This window comes from Panulirus ornatus, chromosome 8 (genome assembly GCF_036320965.1).
Source record: "Panulirus ornatus isolate Po-2019 chromosome 8, ASM3632096v1, whole genome shotgun sequence".
NCBI classification, from domain to species: domain Eukaryota; kingdom Metazoa; phylum Arthropoda; class Malacostraca; order Decapoda; family Palinuridae; genus Panulirus; species Panulirus ornatus.
In genome coordinates, this window is record NC_092231.1 from 11,938,603 (window position 1) to 11,964,257 (window position 25,655).

Consider the following 25,655-nt stretch of genomic DNA (forward strand, 5'->3'; position numbering starts at 1 on the left):
TATATATATATATATATATATATATATATATATATATGCAAATGGATCTGATTATAGCGAGGAAAATAGACATGCATATATGATGAATGGATGTGGCTATATGATAAGGAGATATATCATGATGGATGTATATGGACACACACACACACACACACACACACCATTCATTCATTTATTTATTCATTTAACCGCAACTGTATACTTTCAGCCGGATGGTTGTCAAAATTCAACATACTATTCTTTAACTTATTCTTTATTTACATTAAAATAACTGCCTTGGGTGAGCGATAGGCCTCTGAAGTAAAAATTCTTTACGAGAGGCCTGTGACATTTTTACGAAGGAAGAAAAAGAAAAAATGCGGAGAAAACCTTCAGGTAAATTTATGTGTTCTCACGAAATCATTTGGGAATTTCCAACCACGGTAACTAAACAGATATATGGGAACGCATTTATCTATTTGAAAGTAATCTTAAAAAGTTAAAGTTTGGACTAAATGTCAAGAAGGAAATAATTTCTCACAAAGAATATAGCTCTGCCTACTTCATACTATTTTCTGTCATGACCATCCCTCCTAGATGCAGGTTGACAATTATGTAACTCTAGGAACCAACTTCATTCTAGATAAAGTTAGAACAGTGTAGTTCATTCACCTCTAGGACGAGAGAAATTCAAAAGCCGAGGTATCAACCATAAGCCCCAAAATCCATGAGCTGAACATATCTTAAGTAAAGATTTGATACCCAGCTGGCTGAAGGTTTAATACCTACGTGTCTGAAGGTTTAATATCCTCCACTTGGGGAAAGGTTTATTACCCACCTGGCTAAAGGTTTAATACTCCCCACTTGGCTGGAGGATTGATACCCACGTGGCTCAAGGTTTAACATCCAAGTGTCTGAAGGTTTAATACACCTCCATGGCTAAAGGTTTAATACCCCGCTCCCCTACTTGGCTAGAGGTTTATTACCCACGTGGCTAAAGGTTTAATATCCACGTGGCTTAAGCTTTAACACTTACTGAGCGAAGGGGATAACATCCGTGTGGATAAACAAGTCAAATCTTTATATACACTCAGAATCTACGTGGATGAAGACTAAATATCAAAAGACAAACAAATCACTGTTTATACAGTCAGAATCTACGTGGATAAACACTTGGTATCCAAAGACAATCATTTTTTACACAGTCAAAATTTACGTGTACATAGAGACTTAATATCCAGAGGACTGATTGTGAATCTTCAGTGCTGCCATGTGGTTAAGTGGAGCCCCAACACTCATGTGGAGAGTGGCTCAACAACGCCCACTTGTCAAAAAATGTTCACCTGCGTAATTCATTGTAAGCTTCAGTGTCCGCGAGATCAGCGGCCCAACACACACACATGCGGCTAATGATTCAACATCCTCGCGTCAAAACCACCTCCCACGTAGATAGAGGTCCTTTATCCACGCGGCGAAAGGCACCACACACCCGTGTGGATCCATACGTACCCACATGGTATCGACATGGGTAGTGAGGTGTGAGTGTCCACGTGGAATCTCCACCCGTTATGTGAGGGTAGAGTCAGAGTGGACTACAGGGAAGTTTCGTATGACCATCCAGAGATCTGCGGGGAATACAGGGAAAGGGGCGGATAGGATGGGACTCGACCCGTATGTGTATGTAGAAGACTTAGATATACGTGATGTGGATATCTGAATTAATCTGCGTTCGACGTAATCTCTCTTTGTAGTTATAAGAAGTCCTGATGTGTCGATGGTACGTCTGATTTTGAACACACTGGCCCGTTTAGAGGCAGGTACGTTGCCCAGACAAATACGGCAGCGTCGCGGTTGGGCAAAGGTTTCAGAAGAAGAAGGCGGGAGCTCAAACAGCCGCTGGAAAGTGATATGACGTTCGTAAAATATGGAGGAAAAAGTGGATGAAAATTGGACCATAACTCCCTCACTGTAACAGCGACCGTGCGTCACCCAGCAGCTCCATCAATATTCGTTCAGGGGGACCAGGATGATCAGATATTAATTGCTGGAGAGTGTAGCCTCATGTACCCCTGTAATGGGAATATTTTATGCTGTACATTAATGCCACGGTGGTCCTGGGTTTTGCTCTGAGGCCTGGGTGGCTGTGGCCCTGGACCACCTTTGGGATAATGTTGTAATGCTGATGGGAGTAAAATGGCCCCGGTGATGGTGGTGACAGCGACGCTGGTGGAGGCAGTGATGGTGAGGATTGGTGGTGGAGGATTGGTGGCGGTCTCGGCAGCGACGATGGTGATGGAGATTCGTTGGTTGTAACGTTAGTAACATTGGTGTTGGAGGATTGGTGGTGGTGGAGGTGACGGCAGCACTGATGATGGTGGTGGTAGTAATCATGTTGGAGATTTGATGTTGTTGGCGTTTATGATAATGTTGGTGATGGAGGATTGGTGGTGATAGGGATAGTGATGGTGATGATGATGATGATGATGAGATTGACGATGGTGTGGATTCTGATCAAGATGATGATGAATATGACTGTGATGAAAATGATGAATATGATACTTGATGAGTGTTGAGGATAATGACATTGATGGCAGTTTTGATGATGATAAGTGATGGCCTTCTTGACGATGAGGAGGGTGAAGAGGAAAACAAAGAAAATAAGAGTGATATTGGACAAGTAATAAGAATCAAGATGTGACACAAATGATTGTATTATCACCCAAACCTGTTGTTCTGCAAATGGGATTCACAATATTGCTTAACATTACCTTGCATTATTACCTGCCTGTCACTTCCCAAGCAGTGATGCTAATGTAACCAAACCAAGTCTTTTTATTCTCTGTCTGTCTGTCTGTCTGTCTGTCTGTCTGTCTGTCTCTCTCTCTCTCTCTCTCTCTCTCTCTCTCTCTCTCTCTCTCTCTCTCTCTCTCTCTCTCTCTCTCTCTCTCTCTCTCTCTGATCAGAATCCAACAGAGTCTGGTAGATCACATAAGACGGAGCTCACTTTCTCGTAGAAATCTGAGACGTTTCGCCACATGTGACCGCTTTCATCCCTCAGACAATGCTGTGTCTCACTTAGGTAGTTTCTGTTCTGCAACAAGTCATGCCATCACTTATTGTTTTTTTTTTTTCCAGTTGTACGATCGTCTGGGAAAGCTGTCTGTAGTTTAGCTCATCATCCCAGTCTTCTCTCTTAAAGAGAGGTACGATATATGTCCCTTTCTACTCCCTTGGCACTTTAATTTTCGTGTGTGTGTGTGTGTGTGTGTGTGTGTGTGATTACCTGATTTATCAGCACATGGGGAAGGAGCTTTCTTAACTTACGGGACTCCACTTCTTAGCCTTGCTCTCCCTTTACGACCTTCCCTAATGTAATTCTGGCGAGACGTTGGACCAATTGTCGACTTGCAAAGGTCCCCGTCACCCTCGGGTTCAAGGGTTCGTCTTGCGTCGATGCCGAAGGTTCGTCACTTCCCTCACAGCTCGGCCAGGGGCCAATCTGCTCCTCTAATCAGTCAGGCTATTTGAGTCCGCCGCTTGCCAGAGTACGTACCCACTATAGCAATGACGATCACACGCACCTTTTCTTTTTTTGTGTATTTATCCATTTTCTTTTATCTTTCGTCGTACCATTTTTCTTTCATCTCAGGTCATACGGGGAAACTAAATGCCTTAATCAAGGACATCTCATTAACGCTTTTGAGTTAATCGAATCCGTTAATTAGACAAGACAAACCTCAGAGGGAAAAATGAACAGCTAGGTACTGGAATCGAACCCATGAGAGAACCTAATCATTGGCACCTCTGGACTACAAAATCCGTCCATGCGTCATGACAAACTGCGAAAGTTTCCTCAGATAATGAAATCAGGTCACCAGGTCTTGTAGAGGTGTCCGTATATATAAACCATGATGGCACGACTGTCTCGCGTAAGATGCAAAGAGAAAGAAGCCGGATCGCATCCAGGTGTCTCCATTCGTTTTGGACTTTTTGACAGCAGGTACAAGCTGTGAATTCCCCCCGGCCACATACTGCCATTCACTGGTTTTTGCCCTCCTTCGAAGATGTTGGCACACTTTAGTATTCTATTCTAGGCAGTATGAAAATACTCCAGGGAGTGTCATCACCAGTTTTGGTGGTTTTTGAAGGCTCCAGCCAACCGCGTCATTCGTGAGGTAATGGTTTATTTATTGTGCTCTGTAGACTGTTTACATCACCTGGTATAATCGTGTCAAGATATTTCACACACTTCTCCCGTGGTAGATACGGTATGTGTTAGGTAATCTGTGAGAGTTTTTAACGACGTAATTATGGCTTGTGTTCGTCCGTGTCAATCATAATTTTCTGATGCAGTACATGATAGTATCAAGAGCTCTATACTTCATTCATAAACTTAGCATCATGGAAGGAGATTCGTGTTTGATTCTCTAACCTCTGGAATATGTGTACTTGACGTGTTCCATGGTCCAATCCGCATAGAAAACTTTCTATTCACTTAAAAAGAAAAATCTCTAAGAAGAGATAGAACTCGATTGTTTTTTTTTTTTTTTTTGTTAGTCTCCCAAGAGTTGTACTATTAAAGGTTTCCAGCCTTGTGTTTGTATGTGTAGGTGGGTGGGAGTGTGTGTGTGTGTGTGTTAACCCACAACTCTCTTACCGTAAATGTACATCCTCACGTCTTAACATATCTATAGCTATATTTCTTGTTATCATTATCATTGGTTTTTCTTTGCATCTCTTTCTCAAAGAAGTAAATCGCTGTTGACGTCGTAGATTTGGTAAACAATCTTGATGCTGCCAGTAAAAGTCTCCCTTCACTCCTCTCACTTCCAGGGCGGGCATATCTGCATATTCTCTCGCATCTCCCAGTAACCCAGCTCGTAGTTCACGTACCAATTTGTGTTGTTAACCTCAGGACAAAAGAGGATTAGAGAAGGGTGGTGTGTGTTCGTAGGCTGCCAGAAGGCAGATCTATTAAGCAGCATTTCAAGAGACCCGTCAAGTCTTTCTGTTCGCTGCATACGACGAGGCTTCGCCATGACCATGCGCCATATATGGACGAAAGTCTCCCAGTAGCCTACTTATGCCTTTCATAGCAATAACCATGACCTCCTCCTCCTCCTGCCTGTCCCATTAGTCTTGGGGATTATAGTGTCGTCCACCGAGAATATACTTTCGAACTTGGTATTCAGGTTTATTGAATCTTTTCACTTCTTCTTCTTCTTCTTCTTCAACTGTCCCCTGTAAATCCCTCAGCCTAATTAGCTGCTCTTTCACTACCAGTGAGGTTTATCAAGATGAATCTACGACACAGTTTTGAGTCTTCACTCGCCTTGTCCTCATCTTTTGTGTGTGTGTGTGTGTGTGTGTGTGTGTGTGTGTGTGTGTGTGTGTGTGTGTGTGTGTGGAAATATAAGATACGCATAGGCCTGACCATTTATATGTGTGAGGCGGTATGTGTGTTTGTGTATACCTGTAAGTACCTATTTTTACCGCATGAGAAGATAGTATTACGCTTCTTGAGACTCCATTTTGTATGTGTGTTTAGACAAGTCACGTGCGTACCTATATGTGCGTACGTGGCTGCGCGTGAGTTTACCTTACGCCCACCAACCCCAATACCTTGATGGGTATTCATGACCCGCCGTCTGGCAGGAGCTTTACTCCCGAGTCCCCACCCAACCCCCGCCCTCACACCTATCCTTGCCATCATCACGGCCCTCAAGCATCACCTTTACACTCATGGCCACCCCTCACTCTCTTCCTCCTCCTCTTCCTCCTCCTCCTCCTCATCCTCTTCTTCTTCCTCCTCCTCTGGACCTACCTCGGCTGAACCTAGGGAGGGAGGGAGAGACTGCCTCTCCCACTCCCAACTCCTCCTCAAGGCTTCGGGACGCCTGAGTTGTGTATCTGGTTACTCGGTCGTCCGCCTGCAGGGTGGGTGGTGGGGGAGTCAAGTTCATCATCTCAGGATAAGCGGGCGTCTCTTGTGTAAGGTTATGTAACCACTCCCAGAGCCACCGTCTTCCTGTACCAGCTGGTTATATAAGGTGTAATAAAGCCAGCTTTTCTGGATGTCGTTCATCCATGAATTAACTTCTGTGCGAGCAAACTTCCCTGCGGGACTCCACTCCAGCAGATTTTCTCCCAGTGTTCTAAAAGTCCTCCTCGCATTACATCGTTTACATACTCTCCCCCACGCCTCACTTCCCAGGGAATTTCCTATTTCGTCGACACAACGATGCGTTTATGCACGTTATCAGAGGAGGATTCGAGGTGGGCGTATAACACAACACTTGAACGCTTCGAGATATGAAAGGGTCTATGATGAAGGACCTCATTACCATGGCTGCACGTATATATATATATATATATATATATATATATATATATATATATATATATATATATATATATATATATATATAAAGAGACACAGAAAGATCCGTGCGACGGCCACCACATTGCTTATTAACTTTTGACTTAGGGTGTTGGGGAAGGAGGGCCGGTTAGACATGAGTAAAAACAGTGTTATGTAGGCCAGTGGCAACATTGGTAAGATTTTACATATAATGAATAGCCAATATATATATATATATATATATATATATATATATATATATATAATTTTTGTTTGTTTGTGTGTGTGTGTGTGTGTGTGTGTGTCCTGTCTACTGTACCTATACAAATGTTATTCTGGGAGAGGCAAGGGCACGGCTGGGTGACGCACTCCCAACACCAGCAAACAAACTGACGGAGTTCCCTCCACTGATGAAAACATCTCTTGCCTCTGGTTAGGTGATGAGCTGAAGAACCTTTACCTCCGTCCCCAGGCTTGTCACATTAAGTGCTTGTAGAACGATGGATTATTGTGATGGAGGATCATCTTCTCCATCGCCAAGTTGAGCATCTTACGGGTTATAGCAACGGAGATGATATGGCATGAATTATCTACGTGGTAATATAAGAAGTGAAGCAAGAGGGGAAAAAAAGAGGAGATGAATATGAAGAAACATTATGAAAATATTGGTACTCACAACCAGACCTTCACACGTTCATTAACTTGAGAGCAACGTGTTTCAGCGCCGATATTAATGTCACCCGGGTCAATATTTTGGCAAGGGGGAGAAAAATTGGTTCGCTGGCTAGGGGGAGAGGAAGAAGGGGACGGGGGAAAGAATGTTTTTGGATGAGGAACGTAGAAAGCAAGAAATGTGACAAAGACGCTATATAAACTGGAAGACAAAACTGGACTTGGAATATCGAGTGGACAGCGAAATGGTATTAGAGATGAGCTCTGGACGGGGTTCTCAAATACGTCTCTTAGAGGACGAAGGCATCGAGAACGAGATAAGGAATTAGACGGGTTGGCCAAGCAAGAATATAGACACAAGTCGACTCCTGCAGAGGTTCAAAACAGAAACTGTTGAGGTTGACGGTGAGGCAATGTCAGTGTCTCGCAACAAAACTGAATTCCATTTATCTGAAACAGATATTTACAAGTGTACAAGAGGAACAAGACCTAATGAGGGTTAATCTTGCCTCATTACGTCCACTCTGCCGGGTGATAAAGCCCGAAGACACTGTATTGTTAAACCATTAATCAAGGTCCCTGAAGCTGAGGATAAAGCCAGTTAGCGGGTCAATAAAACACCGCTGGAGCCCAAGCCAATAAACCAAGCCGGAAAGTTGCCTGGGAGATGTTATCTGATCGTAATCGAGTCGGTATTATCAGGATATGCGCGGCGGTGTCAATTATGTGATCATAATGAACGTGCCCGCGGGCAGGACCTGTTTACAAGAGGGTAAAAACCGCATTAGAAAAAGAAGACAAGAGTGTTGGCCTGTTGCCTCGGGGGAGTACGTTACCGGGACTGAAGCTTGCGTATGGAGATGCCATCGGACATTACAGGCTCTGGCTGCTGACCCGAACGTCGCGTAGGACAAATGCGTAAAGGGGACTTGTCAGGCGTCGGAGCGGATGAATATTTACGGAGCACGAGTGAAATAGATAAATGAATAAATAAATATATATATATATATATATATTATATATAAAGAGGAGTGAAACCTTTCCCTTTAGACGTAATTCAAAAGAAGCGATGTATGTGCGAGAATTATCAGCATATGATCATATCCAAATGTCAGTGGAACACATGGGTAGTGTACATCTCCCCTCCACCCCACCGCACTGCCATAGGCCTTAAGGCCTTAACTTATCCCCCAGTCCTGCTCAGAGCAGCTGGCATTTGTTCACACCGACTATATTTAGAAATACATTCGCTTCTTCGATGTTACCCGACATGTCACGGGAGAGGACATATCCCAATCGTGGTTCTGTCCTGTTCAAAGGGAAAATGATGAACGTATTCAAAATAGTTCACGTGATCTGAACTCTGTATAGTAGTGCAACTTAGTAAGTGACAGTTCTACTGATGCTTCACGCGCAATATATTGATAGAAGCCTCTCCTGCTGCCCCTATGCCATACAGTGAGTTGAGTACACCACCATGGTGTCTCTACTTCCCTTGGCCTCTCCACCTCAGGTTCTCAGTGCTAGCCAACCCTCTCTCCTTCTCTTTACGGTACAGTACACAAGTGAAGCATTAGATTGCACCGTTTTCCTCTTGGATGTGTACCGAAGATGTTATCATATAAAGTCGTTTCAGATATGCATGTATTTCATAAATGAATTGAAAAAATAACTTTAAAAAATCGATCTTATTTGAAAACGCTGGCGAGTGAGAAATTCCAGTTACATTATAAGTCATAAGATATTACATAGTAATTCATAGTTGACGGGGTTAAAGTGACTCTTTACTAACCTAAACACAAGTGATGTACAGTTCTCATCTCGTATCTGACTTAAGCAATTATATCACGGGAGATTGATCTATGTCTCTTATGAGGTTCGGTGGCTCCTGCCCTCATTTGAATTCCCAGCTGATACGTGAGTCCATTCCTTATCCATAAATGTCACGAGCAACTTATTACCACAGCTGGAAAGTGCATCTCCAGATTCACAAGCCCAGTAATGTGATGGTATTTAAAATTGATCGTATTCATATTGAATTTAGATTTCTAATATATTCTTTTTATTCATTTATGTAGAGAACGTTCTATCTGTAAGTGATATGTAAATGCGTAAATAATGCGCATAGCGTATGACAAATGCATAAAAGTATATAAAAAGAATGTAGATGATAGCGAGGCATATGTGAAATCTCGCGTGGATAATAACCCTTAAGGTATGTATACCGTGATATGTATATAGGTGCGCAGAGACCAAAAATCACACATGGGAAAACCTTATAGTCCTCATCGTGTAAAAACATCCATGAGGAACTGCCAGTCTCCCAGCCAGGACCTCTCCTCGTCCACTCAGCACTCCCCTCCCACACCAGTATAGTGGTGGAAAGTACACTACTACTACGAGTTTTTCTTCAGTAACACACACACACAGACACACACACACACACAGACACACAGACTCACACACACACACTCTGTCATGGAGAAAAAAAACCTCCATATATATATTCTTTTTTTTTTGCGGAAGGAGAACGTCATTTCAGATGAGTAATGCAGTTTAAGGATTAAAAAGAATATGATGTGATTTACACGATGGATTTGGAAGTGAAAGAAGTATAGGAACTGAAGGAAACGTGTTAGAATGGACTGAAGATAATGGTAGTCATTATTTTAGATCCCCATCGTTGAAATTCAGCTGAAACAAAGAACGTGGTATGTAATCCCATGATATCTATACTGCGTATCCTTCAAGTCTATACTACGTCTGTTCGAAATCTGTACTGCGTCTTCTTGAAGTCTATACTGCGTCTTCTTGAAGTCTATACTGCGTCTTCTTGAAGTCTATACTGCGTCTGTTCGAAGTCTATACTGCGTCTGTTCGAAGTCTGTACTGCGTTTCCTTGATGTCTATACTGCGTTTCCTTGAAGTCTAAACTGCGTCTCCTTGAAGTCTATACTACCTCGCCTTGAAGTCTATACTGCGTTTCCTTGAAGTCTAAACTGCGTCTCCTTGAAGTCTATACTACCTCTCCTTAAAGTCTATACTGTGTTTCCTTGAAGTCTATACTACCTCTCCTTGAAGTCTATACTGCGTCTCCTTGAAGTCTATCCTGCGTCTCCTTGAAGTGTATACTGCGTCTCCTTGAAGTCTATACTGCGTTTCCTTGAAGCCTATACTGCGTCTCCTCTGATTCGTAGGATGGCCTACTTTTAACAAAGCAGGGATAGCAGCTGTGAGAGTTCGTTTTAGGAAACAGATGGTCACTGGAATTTCCCCTCTCACATGTAAGGAAATCTTCCCAAATCTAAGTTTACACTTTGCACAGCACCATCATCAACATTCCTTCAGTCGTGAACAACCGTCGTGTATGTCGCATTTCCCTGCAGATGGCGCGTCGGTAAAGATTCCTCCTTCTGAAATCTTTAGAAAAAAGAACACTGGGTGACGACAGATGAGCTGCCGCATAGCCTAAGAGTGTGTCAGAGGGAAGAGTGGGGAAGTAAAGAGGCCGCGAGAAAGGAGAGAGAGAGAGAGAGAGAGAGAGAGAGAGAGAGAGAGAGAGAGAGAGAGAGAGAGAGAGAGAGAGAGACCCCTCTATTTTTTTATATACTCCGCTTGTTGTTCCAAAACCTGGCTATCTTCTCCAACGTCGCCTTTCGATAGACATTAAAAAAAAGAAGAAAAAGATAGAGAAAAAAAAAGTAGGGTGGGGCGGCGGGGGGCCACTCCCGGAGGTAAGGGCACCACAGCGACCTAAACATAGATAAAAGTGTTGAAAATAGACCAGGTGCAGGAAGTATCAGCTGGCACGGGGCGTGGGAGGAGAGAGAGAGAGAGAGAGAGAGAGGTTAGTTGTGGGTTGGGCGAAGGAAAAGGAGGAGGAGGAGAGCGAGGGGGAGGTGGGAGAGGGGGATGGCTATGAGATTAGGTTGTGGGCGGGGGAGGAGGAAGTGAGGAGGGATGGGTGAAGGGGGTAACTGTGTCGAGGAATAATTTTCTGCTTCAGATTAGGTGGAGAAAGGGAAAAGGAAAAAATCTTTGATAAGAGGAGGAGGAGGAGGAGGAGGTTGAGTAGAGAGAAGGGAAGATAATTCATTTTATGTGAGCATTATGATCTATGGTGTAGCTTTTACTGAGGCGCATGGGTCGTTTGACCGATGGGCGTTTTAAGTGCCTTATCTATAATAGAGGCCACAGCCAACCCCCCCCGTCTTGTGCGCCCGCCTTCAAAGGCCAAGACGCAGGGAGAAACTTGAGGCCGAGATGTTGTTACGGGACGAACAGTCTTCTGTGTGTGTGTGTGTGTGTGTGTGTGTTTTGTAAGGTAAGGCGGAGGCTTTCATACATCTTGGGTCTATGCAAGGGGAACAGGACTCTTCTGAATCATCCTGGAGGAATGTTTCATAAGAATGACTAGGTTCTTTTAAGAGGACCACGGTTTCCTTAGAAGGAAAAGAGGTTTGATCTGTACTGGAACAGGACGATATCATAAGATGTGGTGTGGTCAGTCTAACCTGCATTGTTTTTGTTGCGTTAGCTGGGATGGCACGGGCAAATGAATACCCTAATCAAGGCCATGTCATTAACTATATATATATATATATATATATATATATATATATATATATATATATATATATATATATATATATATATATATATATATATATTTATATATATATATATATATATATATATATATATATATATATATATATATATATATATATATATATATATATATATATATATATATATATATATATATATATTACTGAAGCTAGCTACTCCTTTTATCGACCAACCTTTTAGGGAGAGGATGAAGAGCTAGGCTGACTGTGGTGGACCATGAGAGGATCTCTTCAAAGAGAGTAATTGCCTCTTAAAGAACGGGTATTTACCCATGGTGATGCACATTGAGCGGTCGCTAATAAGGCGATTCTGAGGAAGAGGAGGAGGAGGAGCTTTGGAATAGCATCTGTTTCAGAGAATAGATTTTAAAGACTCGTTTTGACTCGTTAGCTATGCGGATTCTGCGAAATGTATGATAACCACATGCGGTTCATCTCGAAGAATGGCGGTAAACGTGTGCGAATATCCAAGGTGGACGACGCATAAAGTTTAACTGCATTGCCAAACTTATAACATGTTATTGCTACATTTTCCTTTGACATCTTTAGCAAGTATGACTCAGGAGTTGTCGTAATGTGATAATTTTTCATACGAAAGAGATTCAAGACAATTTTATGGGGAGACCTGATGAAATCTTAAAGCCAGTTGAAACTGTCAAACACTCTAAGAGCTGAAGAACGAACGAATGTCTTCATACACTTCATGAAACAAGCAAAGGTGATATTTAAGAGGAAATCGAGATTTCTGTAAAAAGTAATGATGAAATTGAATAATGAATAATGGTAAAAATGATAATGATGAAATTGAATTATAAGTAATAGTAATAATGATAATGATAATGATAATTCTGTTATTACTATCATTATTATTATTATTATTATTATTATTATTATTATTATTATTATTATTTTTATCATTATTCCCGTCTTAACAAAGCAGCGTCATGAACAAAAGAGTAACATGTGCACACACACATTCACTCTTTATCTGCCACGTATATTACACTCAAACAAGGACCCACCATCCACAGTCTAGCTTTACTTCGACCACTTCATATGCCCTGGTTCAGCCCAATGGCTGTACCCTATATACCATATCGGCCCACTTCAGTCTTAGTGACTGAAAGGGAAATGGAAATGAGGGTGTAGTGAAGAAGCGTACGGCGAGGATGGAAGTGTAGTGAAGATGACAGCGCAGCGATGATGAGAGTGTAATGAAAATGAGCCTTTGTATTGAACATAAAGAGTGTAATGAAGAGTGTGATGGAGATATAGTTTAGTGAGTATCAGGATCATTAAGGATAATGACATATATATATAGATATCTTCAGGCACAAGACAATCACCGTGGAAACAAATAACAGTCTCTTAATATCCAAGTGGCCAATTCAATCTAGAGATATAAACTACCCATGAAGGAGCTGAGTACTAATAGATCCCCAGCACAAGAGTGCTTTAATTGGCTTTAGCAGAGCGGGTACAGTTTCAGGGGGGAAGGCGGTGCCTTGACAACAGCAAGACTCATCCGTCAAGTGATACCCCTCCCTCTTGTAGTGGCCAATTATGGTTCCGCTTTCGCTCACAGCTGCTTGAGTAGAGAGAAAAAAAAATTATCTTTACTCTCCTATTTTTTTTTTACTCCTTGGAATTTATTATTTTAACCTACCTCTTCGAAAAGATTTTGAATCATTTTTCATTTATACATTCTTTTTTTCCTCTCAGTCTCTGTGTTTCTTTGTCGTCTTCTCTCATCCTGTCCCTGGGTTCCCCTGTGCCACCACCGTCTACTGGTAGCGGCGTGTGGTGAGGCAGGGGGAGACAGCCCACCAGCAGTGTGGGTGGACTAGGTGGAGGGTCTGGCCGCTCGGCGCGGCGCGGCGGGTGGCGGGGTAAATGACTCAGGAGGACTTGGTAAACAAACTACTTCAGCGTCAGCGACGCCTCTCTTGATGGAGAAATACTGCCGGGTGCCGACAACTCTGGGAATTCGAAGCCAATATCTTCGGGAGGGGTATATGTATATGATATGATACCATATGTCCTCAACAGTTTGATGATACAATGGATATATCTCTTCCTCCCACTCCCTTGTCACCTTCCTTGACCGTCTTCCGTAACCTCGAGAAAAGTAAGAAGCCAGTGTTGTCTAACCCTCGTTAACACCACTAAAGATTTCGGCCTTATGATCTGTAACGCAGTCATTAAGACAGAAATGAACTATGGGCACCGGCGAAATTTCATTCCTGACTTCCTAGGTGAGCTTCGTCAGGTCATACACTTCCAAGGTGCCATCTCCACCTTCGAGCACCACTTTCCTTGTCCCCCAGAGCTCAGATAAAGTATTAGATCCTTCTGCATTCCCATCCTCAATAGTGATGCCCTAATGGGCACACCTTGCTTGATGAGAGCACTTCATCGACTCTACCACCGGTGCTAATGCTGGCAACAACTCTCCCCCCACTACATGTCCCCCTAAGATACCCTCGCCTTCCTTGAGGACTGGATCATCTCTAGCACCGTTACAATCAACCACACAAAGAACTCCCTAGTGCACGCCATCCTCTCTCCCAACCAACCATGTCCAACCCCGTATGAGATCAGCTGGATTCAGACCCCCCAGTTACGCAGTCAACCAAGCTTTCCGATGTTACTTTGGACGTCAAACTAAGCAGGACTTAACGAACGCGTCAGTACCATTCGTATCCCTCTCAGCTACCGCTGACTCAGAACACTGTCCTCTCTGCATCTGACCTCAGGAACATTTACAAAACTTTCGTTTCTTCCCAATACTCATTCATGCCTCCCACGCCTGGTGCTTCTTCCATATTCACTACACAGGAGGAAGTACTATAGAGGAGGTACAGAAAAGGGCATGCAAGATAATCCTAGGTCCCTCTTAAACCACCAAGAGGCGCCCACACAGTGACCCCTTCTCGAATCTCTTTCGCCATCGCTTGGAACTCATCCAAGAGTTTCGGGATAATGCTTCTGTACAGCTCCCGTCACCCGTTAGTATGTCTTCACATCTTTTTTGAAGGGTTTCTTCCCTTCTTGCTGTGTCCTTTAGTTATTCTGTTTTACTTTCAACACTCTCGTACTGATTGAGAAATATGGAAGTTATGATTATGTGTGTTTTCCTTCTTCCTTCTAATGAGGGTAAATTGATGGCTTCCTTTCTCTCTTTTGTAACTCAGCTCCTTTGTTTTTTTTTGGGGGGGAAGGTTCTCTTTTCATGCACTGCGTTGCACAAATTCGTATCCTCACCTTACCTCCCACTGCAATGAGTTGTTTTATTTCTTATAGTTTTGGCTACCCTCTTCTTTGCTAACTCATCCACTGCAGTGCATTTCTACCTTCAAATAGTTCCATTTGTGCTTCTCTGCGTCCATTGTCAGTGCTCTACACATACCCTGCCAATGTAATATCCGCACATCTCTCTAATCATCCGTTGTGAAAGAGAAGTGATAATTCTGCCCACGTATCGCCTGCAGGAGAGGAGGGAGCTGGTGGGAGGGCGTTGGGCATCGTTCCCCCTCTTGTTGCTCTCTAAAACTAGGAACAGAAGGAGTGGAAAAAAAAAAACAATTTATGTTTCCTCGAAGGCTGAGTGGCGTCTTTTCCTCGATGCTAATTTTCTGAGGAGGGAGAGGCGAGCTAGAATTACACAATATATATATATATATATATATATATATATATATATATATATATATATATATATATATATATATATATATATATATATATTTTTTTTTTTTTTTTTTTTTTTTTTATACTTTGTCGCTGTCTCCCGCGTTTGCGAGGTAGCGCAAGGAAACAGACGAAAGAAATGGCCCAACCCCCCCCCATACACATGTACATACACACGTCCACACACGCAAATATACATACCTACACAGCTTTCCATGGTTTACCCCAGACGCTTCACATGCCTTGATTCAATCCACTGACAGCACGTCAACCCCTGTATACCACATCGCTCCAATTCACTCTATTCCTTGCCCTCCTTTCACCCTCCTGCATGTTCAGGCCCCGATCACACAAAATCTTTTTCACTCCATCTTTCCACCTCCAATTTGGTCTCCCTCTTCTCCTCGTTCCCTCCACCTCCGACACATATATCCTCTTGGTCAATCTTTCCTCACTCATTCTCTCCATGTGCCCAAACCATTTCAAAACACCCTCTTCTGCTCTCTCAACCACGCTCTTTTTATTTCCACACATCTCTCTTACCCTTACGTTACTTACTCGATCAAACCACCTCACACCACACATTTTCCTCAAACATCTCATTTCCAGCACATCCATCCTCCTGCGCACATCTCTATCCATAGCCCACGCCTCGCAACCATACAACATTGTTGGTACCACTATTCCTTCAAACATACCCATTTTTGCTTTCCGAGATAATGTTCTCGACTTCCACACATTTTTCAAGGCTCCCAAAATTTTCGCCCCCTCCCCCACCCTATGATCCACTTCCGCTTCCATGGTTCCATCCGCTGACAGATCCACTCCCAGATATCTAAACCACTTCACTTCCTCCAGTTTTTCTCCATTCAAACTCACCTCCCAATTGACTTGACCCTCACCCCTACTGTACCTAATAACCTTGCTCTTATTCACATTTACTCTTAACTTTCTTCTTCCACACACTTTACCAAACTCAGTCACCAGCTTCTGCAGTTTCTCACATGAATCAGCCACCAGCGCTGTATCATCAGCGAACAACAACTGACTCACTTCCCAAGCTCTCTCATCCCCAACAGACTTCATACTTGCCCCTCTTTCCAGGACTCTTGCATTTACCTCCCTAACAACCCCATCCATAAACAAATTAAACAACCATGGAGACATCACACACCCCTGCCGCAAACCTACATTCACTGAGAACCAATCACTTTCCTCTCTTCCTACACGTACACATGCCTTACATCCTCGATAAAAACTTTTCACTGCTTCTAACAACTTGCCTCCCACACCATATATTCTTAATACCTTCCACAGAGCATCTCTATCAACTCTATCATATGCCTTCTCCAGATCCATAAATGCTACATACAAATCCATTTGCTTTTCTAAGTATTTCTCACATACATTCTTCAAAGCAAACACCTGATCCACACATCCTCTACCACTTCTGAAACCGCACTGCTCTTCCCCAATCTGATGCTCTGTACATGCCTTCACCCTCTCAATCAATACCCTCCCATATAATTTACCAGGAATACTCAACAAACTTATACCTCTGTAATTTGAGCACTCACTCTTATATATTCTAACTGCATTATACCTGATAATGTACAGTATTTCATCTTCTCCATGATGTTGCAATGCAGTTTCCTAAACCATCGTGTTCAGCAGTGTGTACCTATGGCCTCCTGTTCCTGTGATACACTAGTTTCTCTTCACATCTCTCCCTACACTTCCCTCACCGATACCCCGTGGCGTCTCTGCCCCAGCCCTTGTTGCTTGACCTACTTCTGGGTTACCCCAAAAGTGGCCCCTCTTACTTCGCCGTTCTCTCTGAGCATACTTATAGGTCTCTCTCTCTCTCTCTCTCTCTCTCTCTCTCTCTCTCTCTCTCTCGTTTCCTTAGTGGATCAATGTTAGCAGCTTCCCCTGCCCGTAAGGTAAGGTACGTGTGTCACTCCGAACCCATTGCTTCAAAATCTTTCTCGCTGTGCTTCTTTTGAACTGATCTGGTTCTCATTTTGTACCCATTATATTTACATGTGTGTGTGTGTGTGTGTGTGTGTGTGTGTGTGTGTGTGTGTGTGTGAGAGAGAGAGAGAGAGAGAGAGAGAGAGAGAGAGAGAGAGAGAGAGAGAGAGAGAGAGAGAGAGAGAGCGTTGTTTTTGCAGCGAGGACAATTTTCATAGGGTACGCACCAAAATTCATTGACTCCAGCTTGTACAGGGTCTGAAGGTGGGGAGGAGGGTGTCTCATATATATACATATATGTATTTCACATACATCTCTTTAATTCAAATCAACCCTTTCCGCTATGTGGTTTTTTCCCTTACTGATTCTTGTGAATGAATTCTTTCAGCCATTATCTTCACCGTAAGAGGACATTTCCCTAAGAGAAAGACAGTGTTTACAAGATATTCTCTTGTCAAAATCGAGGTTGGCCGCCCGTTTTTACCCCGTAGTTCGACTCCAGTTCATGGCGTGTGTTTATTCGCCTTCGTACACGCTTCACGCTCTAATTGTGTCGGACAGACACGACTAATTGGCGTCCTGTCTCTGAAACTGATCAGTGGAGATTGGTGTCGAGACGCGGTTGGGTCAGGTATCACATGTTTGCGACCGAACATTTATCTTTGATCGTAGTATATAGGTTGTTGTTGTTAGTTCTAATAGCGATCAAGAGTTTTAATGGTGTTTCACGTTGATCAGGGGGAGTAATCATCTTCTGTGAATGAGGTAGAATTATCCTAAAAGGAAAATACTGCTTATAGTGGTTTATGTGTCTCTGTGTTACATTCACATGCTCTGGGAAGTTATACTTGACGATTTTTTGTGAGTTCTTATATGATAATGGGAGTTAGTATGACTGAATCCTTTTCCATTAACCTCCCTTGATATATCGGTTCGTCCCAATCGTTTACTTTGATTGTCTTTTGTTTGGCTTGCAAGATAACATACGAGCATTTAAGAAATCATTTTATTAATCATGACTTTGGTGGTCACTCCTGCTCGCTATACTGTCGCCATTAGAGATGATGATTAGTAAATGTTCATTACATTATAAAGTTTCGGACAAATGGCTCTGATTAATGTCTTTCTTGGATGTTTATTTCTCTGAATAGAACACTCAGGCAGAGGCATGCCCGTGCAAGCACGTTGAATGCTTAGTGGCTTGGTAACGTCAGGTGAATGGCTTGAAAAGGGTAATTTCTTTGCTGAAGTAAACATTAAATGAAAATCATTGTTTCACGCACAAGCACACAAAGTTTAAACTGGTGTGTGTGTGTGTGTGTGTGTGTGTGTGTGTGTGTGTGTGTGTGTGTATACACACTGAGGAGTAAGGACATGGTACAAACAGCATATACAAGGTTAAAGACCTCAAGGCTTATTGTTTCGACAGCTTTGTGACTCCTTTTTTTTATCTTTACAGTAATATCCTTAAAGACATTTCTGTCTCTATCCCAAATTCAATGCCTGAGCTATGGAAGCACCTGTATAATCATTCCATCTCTGAGAAGGGTGACCGTTCTAACCCCTCGAACTTTTGTCCTGCTGCTTTGATATCTACCATTTCCAAAGTTCTTTGAATCCCTCCGCGACTCGCATATCCTCAGATATCTTGAATCTCAGTCTTCTCTCTGATCGTCATTATGGCTTCCTTGAAGCGAGATCCGCTGATGGTATTCTTTCCAATGTCTAGTCATCCCTGAAAAATTATTTTGGGGAATCCTATGTACGTGCTCTTGATATATACAAAACCTATGACAGGCTGTGGCTTTAGTGTTTCATCTGTATGCTCCCGAACTCTTTTGGCCTCCCTCCCTCAATTTGCTCACTCATATCTAGCTTCCTTTCTGGCCGATCTATCTTTGTCATTAATGGATTACGCTGTCTCCCTTTTCTATCACCAACGGTGTCCCTCAAGGTTCTGTCCTGTCCCCTCCACTTTATCTCCTTTTTATCAATAATTTCCGTTCTTGTACAAATAACCAGATACACTCGTATGTTTACGACTCAACACTTCATTACTCCACACCCTTCAATTCTTTTTTCTACTTGTCTCACCCACTTTGCATCTCCCGAGAGCTGGCTGCTTGTGTACCCCCACCACTAGCTAGACAGCGCTAAACCACGCAGTGCTCGGCAAGCTGTTGTGACACATGATTATTGTGAGACTCGTGGCAACTCAAGGGTGGGCCGTTTTGATACCTGCTCCTTTCCCTCGCCTTGAAGCTTTGGAACTCTTTACCCTCTCTTGTGTCTCCCAATAACCATGATCTGGAACATTTTGAAACAGGTTCTTAACTCCCTTAAGAATTCGTAAATACTTTCCCTTGTCTCTTCTTATTTGCTTTCATTAACCTCTATATTTCAATTAAGGCCCGGCCTTGATGTGGACTTTTGTTCATGACTGGAGCCTCCAACGTAAAGAGAAAAAACGGAAAAGAATTAGTATAGAAAATCTCTTACAGTATTTACAGGTAATTACATAAAGGTGAAGCCACAGGCACATATTAGACTCCGTGGTGTAGTGTTTAGCGTTACTGACCCTGGGTGCGGCAGTCGGCTCACACTTAACCCAAATGTTCATCCTCCTCTTGTGGCTCATCGATAAATGGGTACCTGGCTCAGGCTGGTGCATTGTGTGTGTGTGTGTGTGTGTGTGTGTGTGTGTGTGTGATTGCTTGCATACACACGTGGGAGTAAAGGCATGGCACATTAATACAACAAGGGTAGGAGACGGGACAACACGAGTGTACCACACTCACCATAACACACACACACACACACACACACACACACACACACACACACACACACACACACACACACACACACAGCAAAGAATAAGAATCTCATCCTCTTTCCATGAAGCCTCTGCTTCCCGGGGTTAAACATACAGCTAAATGTTTCCTTGGTTAAGAGAGCAATCAGACATTCCTTGGCCATATTTGACTACCTCAAAGAAGTAGGCACAAAGCCATGGCACTCACGCCCCCTTATGTCAAGATAATCAGTTACCAGCACGTTCCTGGGCCACTTTCTTTTGTCCTTCGCCACGATGCATTACTGGAGCGACATGCATAAACGCTGACACTTATATGTGGTATTTTCACCCAAAAAAAGAAGAGAATATTGCGGGATGTCAATAGAAGGTGTTGATTTAAACACGAGTTTACGTCTCGTATGCCTCTTGGGGCACGTGAGGATCCTACCTCACTTCGCTTAGATGAAGGAGAATGAGGATTTATTACACGGAATCAAGCAAGATATTCTCGTCCTCGAAGGTACGGTGGTATGCGGCCGTGGCAGAAAAGAGTGTGTCAGCACATTCCCAGATGGTATACAGTGTGTGCTTCCAGACCATAACAACGTGGCCTTGCCTCGCCTCCCGCCTTCCTTCTCATGTTTATAAACCCGTTAGCTCGAGTTTATTGCTTTCCTGCTGTATGCAAGCAAACATCTAAGGGCGGGAGGAACTCAGCATCCGAATCGAATGCTTTCCATTCGTGTATCAACGGAAGCGACTTGGAATCATCACTAAACAGTAAATAGCACTGAACGCCAAGGTGAATGGCCAGCGCTAGTAGCTTGCTATATTTCGGGATGAAAATATATGGGTGTTTCTGTCACCTCATAGTCCAGTGGTTAGCGTGCCGGCTTCCCACACGCTAGGACCGGGGTTCGAATCGACGGCGCCCGTACGTGAATGGTTATCATCTATTCCATATATATATATGTATATATATAATTTTTATTCTTTATTGTACTTTGTCGCTGTTTCCCGCGTTAGCGAGGCAGCGCAAGGAAACAGACGAAAGAATGGCCCAACCCACCCACATACACATGTATATACATACACGTCCACACACGCACATATACATACCTATACATTTCAACGTATACACATATATACATACACAGACATATACATATACACACATGTACATAATTCATACTTGCTGCCTTTATTCATTCCCGTCGCCACCCCGCCACACATGAAATGACACCCACTTCCCCCCGATTATATAAAAGAATGAAGATACCAGGAATGGAAAGAATGAGTATAGGTTAATTATATACAGCCTGAGTGAATAAACGATAATGAAGTTAGGGTGGAATTAAGGAGTCGGGTTTGAGAGCCATGTTCTCCCAACAAGGGAGAGGCAAGGGAGGGCGACGATTGACGTGGACAGAGGGAACAGCCCAAACAATGACTTCTTCAGTGCCTTCTCTGGTAACATTGTGTTTCCCATGCACGTCCACACGCCCAGACTGGGCGCCCACTCACCTCCTCCTCCTCCTCCTCCTCCCCCAAGCACACTATGGAGGTGGACCCAAGTAAGGTTCAAGGTTCATGCCTAGTGAACCCTCTTGGTACCACAGGTCAATGGGCTCTGCGCGTCTGGAGAATAGCCAACATTTTGATTTACCGAATGTGATGGCGGGATAACCAACTCCTCCCAGAGGGAAAGATTGGGGAGTATTAGGGTATATTTCTGAAGTGTATCATTCCGTTGTTTTGGAGGGTGTATGATTACCTGTTTCTTCATCATGGCTACGCTCACCCCGCGAGGTTTTATCGTTTGAATCATGCATAATGTATGGATGAGTTCCCGAGGTTACACTTGGGTCTAATTGTTCTCCTCTGTTGCCTCACTGTTCTTGTCTGTTGCCTCATTGTTCTCGCCTGTTGCCTTGTTGTTCTCCTCTGTTGCCTCATTGTTCTTGTCTGTTGCCTCATTGTTCTCGTCTGTTGCCTTGTTGTTCTCCTCTGTTGCCTCACTGTTCTTGTCTGTTGCCTCATTGTTCACGTCTGTTGCCTTGTTGTTCTCCTCTGTTGCCTCATTGTTCTTGTCTGTTGCCTCATTGTTCACGTCTGCTGCCTTGTTGTTCTCCTCTGTTGCCTCACTGTTCTTGTCTGTTGCCTCATTGTTCACGTCTGTTGCCTTGTTGTTCTCCTCTGTTGCCTCATTGTTCTTGTCTGTTGCCTCATTGTTCACGTCTGTTGCCTTGTTGTTCTCCTCTGTTGCCTCATTGTTCTTGTCTGTTGCCTCATTGTTCACGTCTGTTGCCTTGTTGTTCTCCTCTGTTGCCTCACTGTTCTTGTCTGTTGCCTCATTGTTCACGTCTGTTGCCTTGTTGTTCTCCTCTGTTGCCTCATTGTTCTTGTCTGTTGCCTCATTGTTCTCGTCTGTTGCCTCGCTGTTCTTGTCTGTTGCCTCATTGTTCTCGTCTGTTGCCTTGTTGTTCTCCTCTGTTGCCTCACTGTTCTTGTCTGTTGCCACATTGTTCACGTCTGTTGCCTTGTTGTTCTCCTTTGTTGCCTCATTGTTCTCGTCTGTTGCCTCATTGTTCTTGTCTGTTGCCTCATTGTTCTCGTCTGTTGCCTCGCTGTTCTTGTCTGTTGCCTCATTGTTCTCGTCTGTTGCCTCACTGTTCTTGTCTGTTGCCTCACTGTTCTTGTCTGTTGCCTCATTGTTCTCGTCTGTTGCCTCACTGTTCTTGTCTGTTGCCTCATTGTTCTCGTCTGTTGCCTTGTTGTTCTCCTCTGTTGCCTCATTGTTCTTGTCTGTTGCCTCATTGTTCTCGTCTGTTGCCTCGCTGTTCTTGTCTGTTGCCTCATTGTTCTCGTCTGTTGCCTCGCTGTTCTTGTCTGTTGCCTTACTCTTTTCGTCTGTTGCCTTACTGTTCTCGTCTGTTGCCTTATTGTTCTAATCTGTTGCCTCTGTTCTCGTCTGTTGCCTCACTGTTCTCTTCTGTTGCCTCACCGTTCTCTTCTGTTGCCTTTGCTTTCCTGAAAGCTTCATTTCCCCTTAAATAGCTACGAAAAACAACTGTAATAATGAAGATCGTGATGGAAAAAAAAAATCTTTGTTACGGAGAATAATATACCGTTTAACTTCTCCAGCTTCAAGCTAATCTCATCCAATCTTGGCAAGACTCCTGAGGGGGTCGGTGTTCCTGGAACATTTCTTACGAAGAAGAAAGTGTGTTCCCAGAAACTGTTGGTAAGGTAGGTAGCTGAGTGTCTGTCCAGCACATACTGTACACCTGCTGCCAGTCCTCTCAGTGAAAACTGTCGTACCGCAAGGATGTTTCGTGCATGTTAAGATGGTCACCAAAGGGGATGATGACAGTAATGATGATGGTATCCGTCATGATGGTATTACTGATATAGGGATATTGATCTTTCCTGCACGGCTCGACAAGGGCGTCAGCGATGTGAGCCATTACTACGTCCAGCAATAACCACGGTATCGAATCAGGAACACGGGCGTCTTCATCCCCTCTAGCCAACGAACAGAATAATGGCAACGAACGAGCCTTCATAACGACAGTACTTAACCCTCCAGTACGATGGCGTGACCTGTGACTTGACCTTTTTCATCAAGGATGAGAGACCAAAGGTCAGGTCATTGTCATACCACCGGGTCGTCAGCACCACAGCCGTGCTCTAGGTGCGGGTTTAGGGGGTTTAGGGGGGGTCGGACCATTGTGTTCAAGGGATCAATGGTTGACGTAATTCGATTAGAGGCAATTAAGTCGCACGATACTGAAAAAAAAAAAAAAACAATACAGCTACATTACTCATAAAACTCCCCTCGCACAAGCTGAATGGATGTTATCGTGGCGTTCAGTTGATATAAACAGATGAGCCACCATTGTATCATTGAAAGTCAGACGGACAATAGAAGTTCGAGGCGTGCCGAAGATATACAGCCTCTCCATAAATCACTCGTACAAATTCAACGTCGCTGGGACGACGTGCGTAAAAGATAATATTCGAGAAAACCCAGTGTTATGGCTGGGAGAACGAGTTCACGACTTTGTATACGATAGAAAATAAAACTCCTCTGTCGGAATGTAAGCGATATTTCACACGCTGTTCTGGTGGGCCGGTTGTGGGTAATGTGTGTGTGTGTGTGGGTGGGTGTGTGGGTGGGTGTGCAGGAGTGACGCAGTCTGAGTGATGTACGGTTCTAATGTGATCGACTTGTGACTTACAGAAAGCTTCGTGTCCACCTCAGGCGAGAATGAAACAATCTAATAGCCCTGGTCTGTGTGTGTGTGTGTGTGTGTGTGTGTGTGTGTGTGGGTGGTGATCTACGTTGTCCAGCACCAGCAATTTCAGGGATCTGATGATACTCAGTATCATTCTCTCTCTCTCTCTCTCTCTCTCTCTCTCTCTCTCTCTCTCTCTCTCTCTCTCTCTCTCTCTCTCTCTCTCTCCTGTACGCGAACAAAGGCGCCTCCCCCGAGCGAGCAGCGGCACCGTCGTCCGCCTCGTCCGCCGCTCCGCTCTCCGGGCATGACCGCCCTCCCTCTTGCTCGATAGATCACAAAATGTCATCTACCCTCAGCAGCCAAACCTACTGAAATTCACTGAACTTAGTACAAGCAAACCAGGGTGGTGTTTAAGTGGCAGAAAACCAAAAAAAAAACCCCCAAAGAACAAGAATCTTTTTTTCTGGGGGGGAGGGGGTTACGTAAGTGAGGCATGTGAAGAGAGGCGGCGGTGCAAACGTGTGTGTATCTTAAGACGATCACTTGACGTTCTCCCGCTCACTCGGGGGCAATTAATCTCTCGCTCAACTATCCCCTCGCTCGCTCGCTCGCTCGCTCGCTTGCTTGCTTTAGCTGAGCGTCCGTCGCCTCAGCTGTGCTCGCCTCTCATGCCTACACGCAACACAGTTTTCACAACGCCTATTCGTGGAGATGCCAGTGGAAAATGAATGGTTACATATCTGTTTCTTCGTTCGCGTTTTCTCTAAGCATATATTTATATCTGGAGACTTCCCTTGAATTCGGGACAATTATGTTCCTCTTATTTCCCACTGTGACGCTTTCATCATTCTCGGTGCGTCTTTCCATGACGTTCTGGGTCCTGTTCATGACTTGGATATAGTAATCGTTCAGGGTAGCACAATTTTTTTGAACGCTTTGATATTAGATCTGTTATCTTCTTCCAACTATTCACTTCTGCGTATTCCAGTTAACCCTCACTAAGAACCTAGTAATTACTCCAAGACTTTATTCTTTCGTTATGGGCCAAAAATAACGAATGAAATGAGTCGTGTTTGTGGGTTTACTTAGTCTGCCCACTGGAGTTAAAACAGAAACTGTCTGTGTCCTTTCGAGATCCTTTTGCGCTACCGCTCACAGGATGAACATATGGTGCGCAGTAAAGTTTCATGCTGCTGACAGTGGCGCAAACCAAACCGTTACACTAACACCATGGAACTTCCATGCTGTCGTACCTTAAAAACGGCAGTTTACCGTTCTTCACTTCCTCAGTAAACTACGATTTATCGTTC

General features: G+C 43.6%; 1 protein-coding gene across 6 annotated transcripts in view; it reads right to left on the bottom strand.

The window, feature by feature from the left end:
- The window catches only part of egr (TNF superfamily member 12 eiger), a 284,864-nt gene that overhangs the window by 44,610 nt on the left and 214,599 nt on the right, over window positions 1-25,655 (bottom strand). The gene's annotated exons all lie outside the window — the stretch shown is intronic.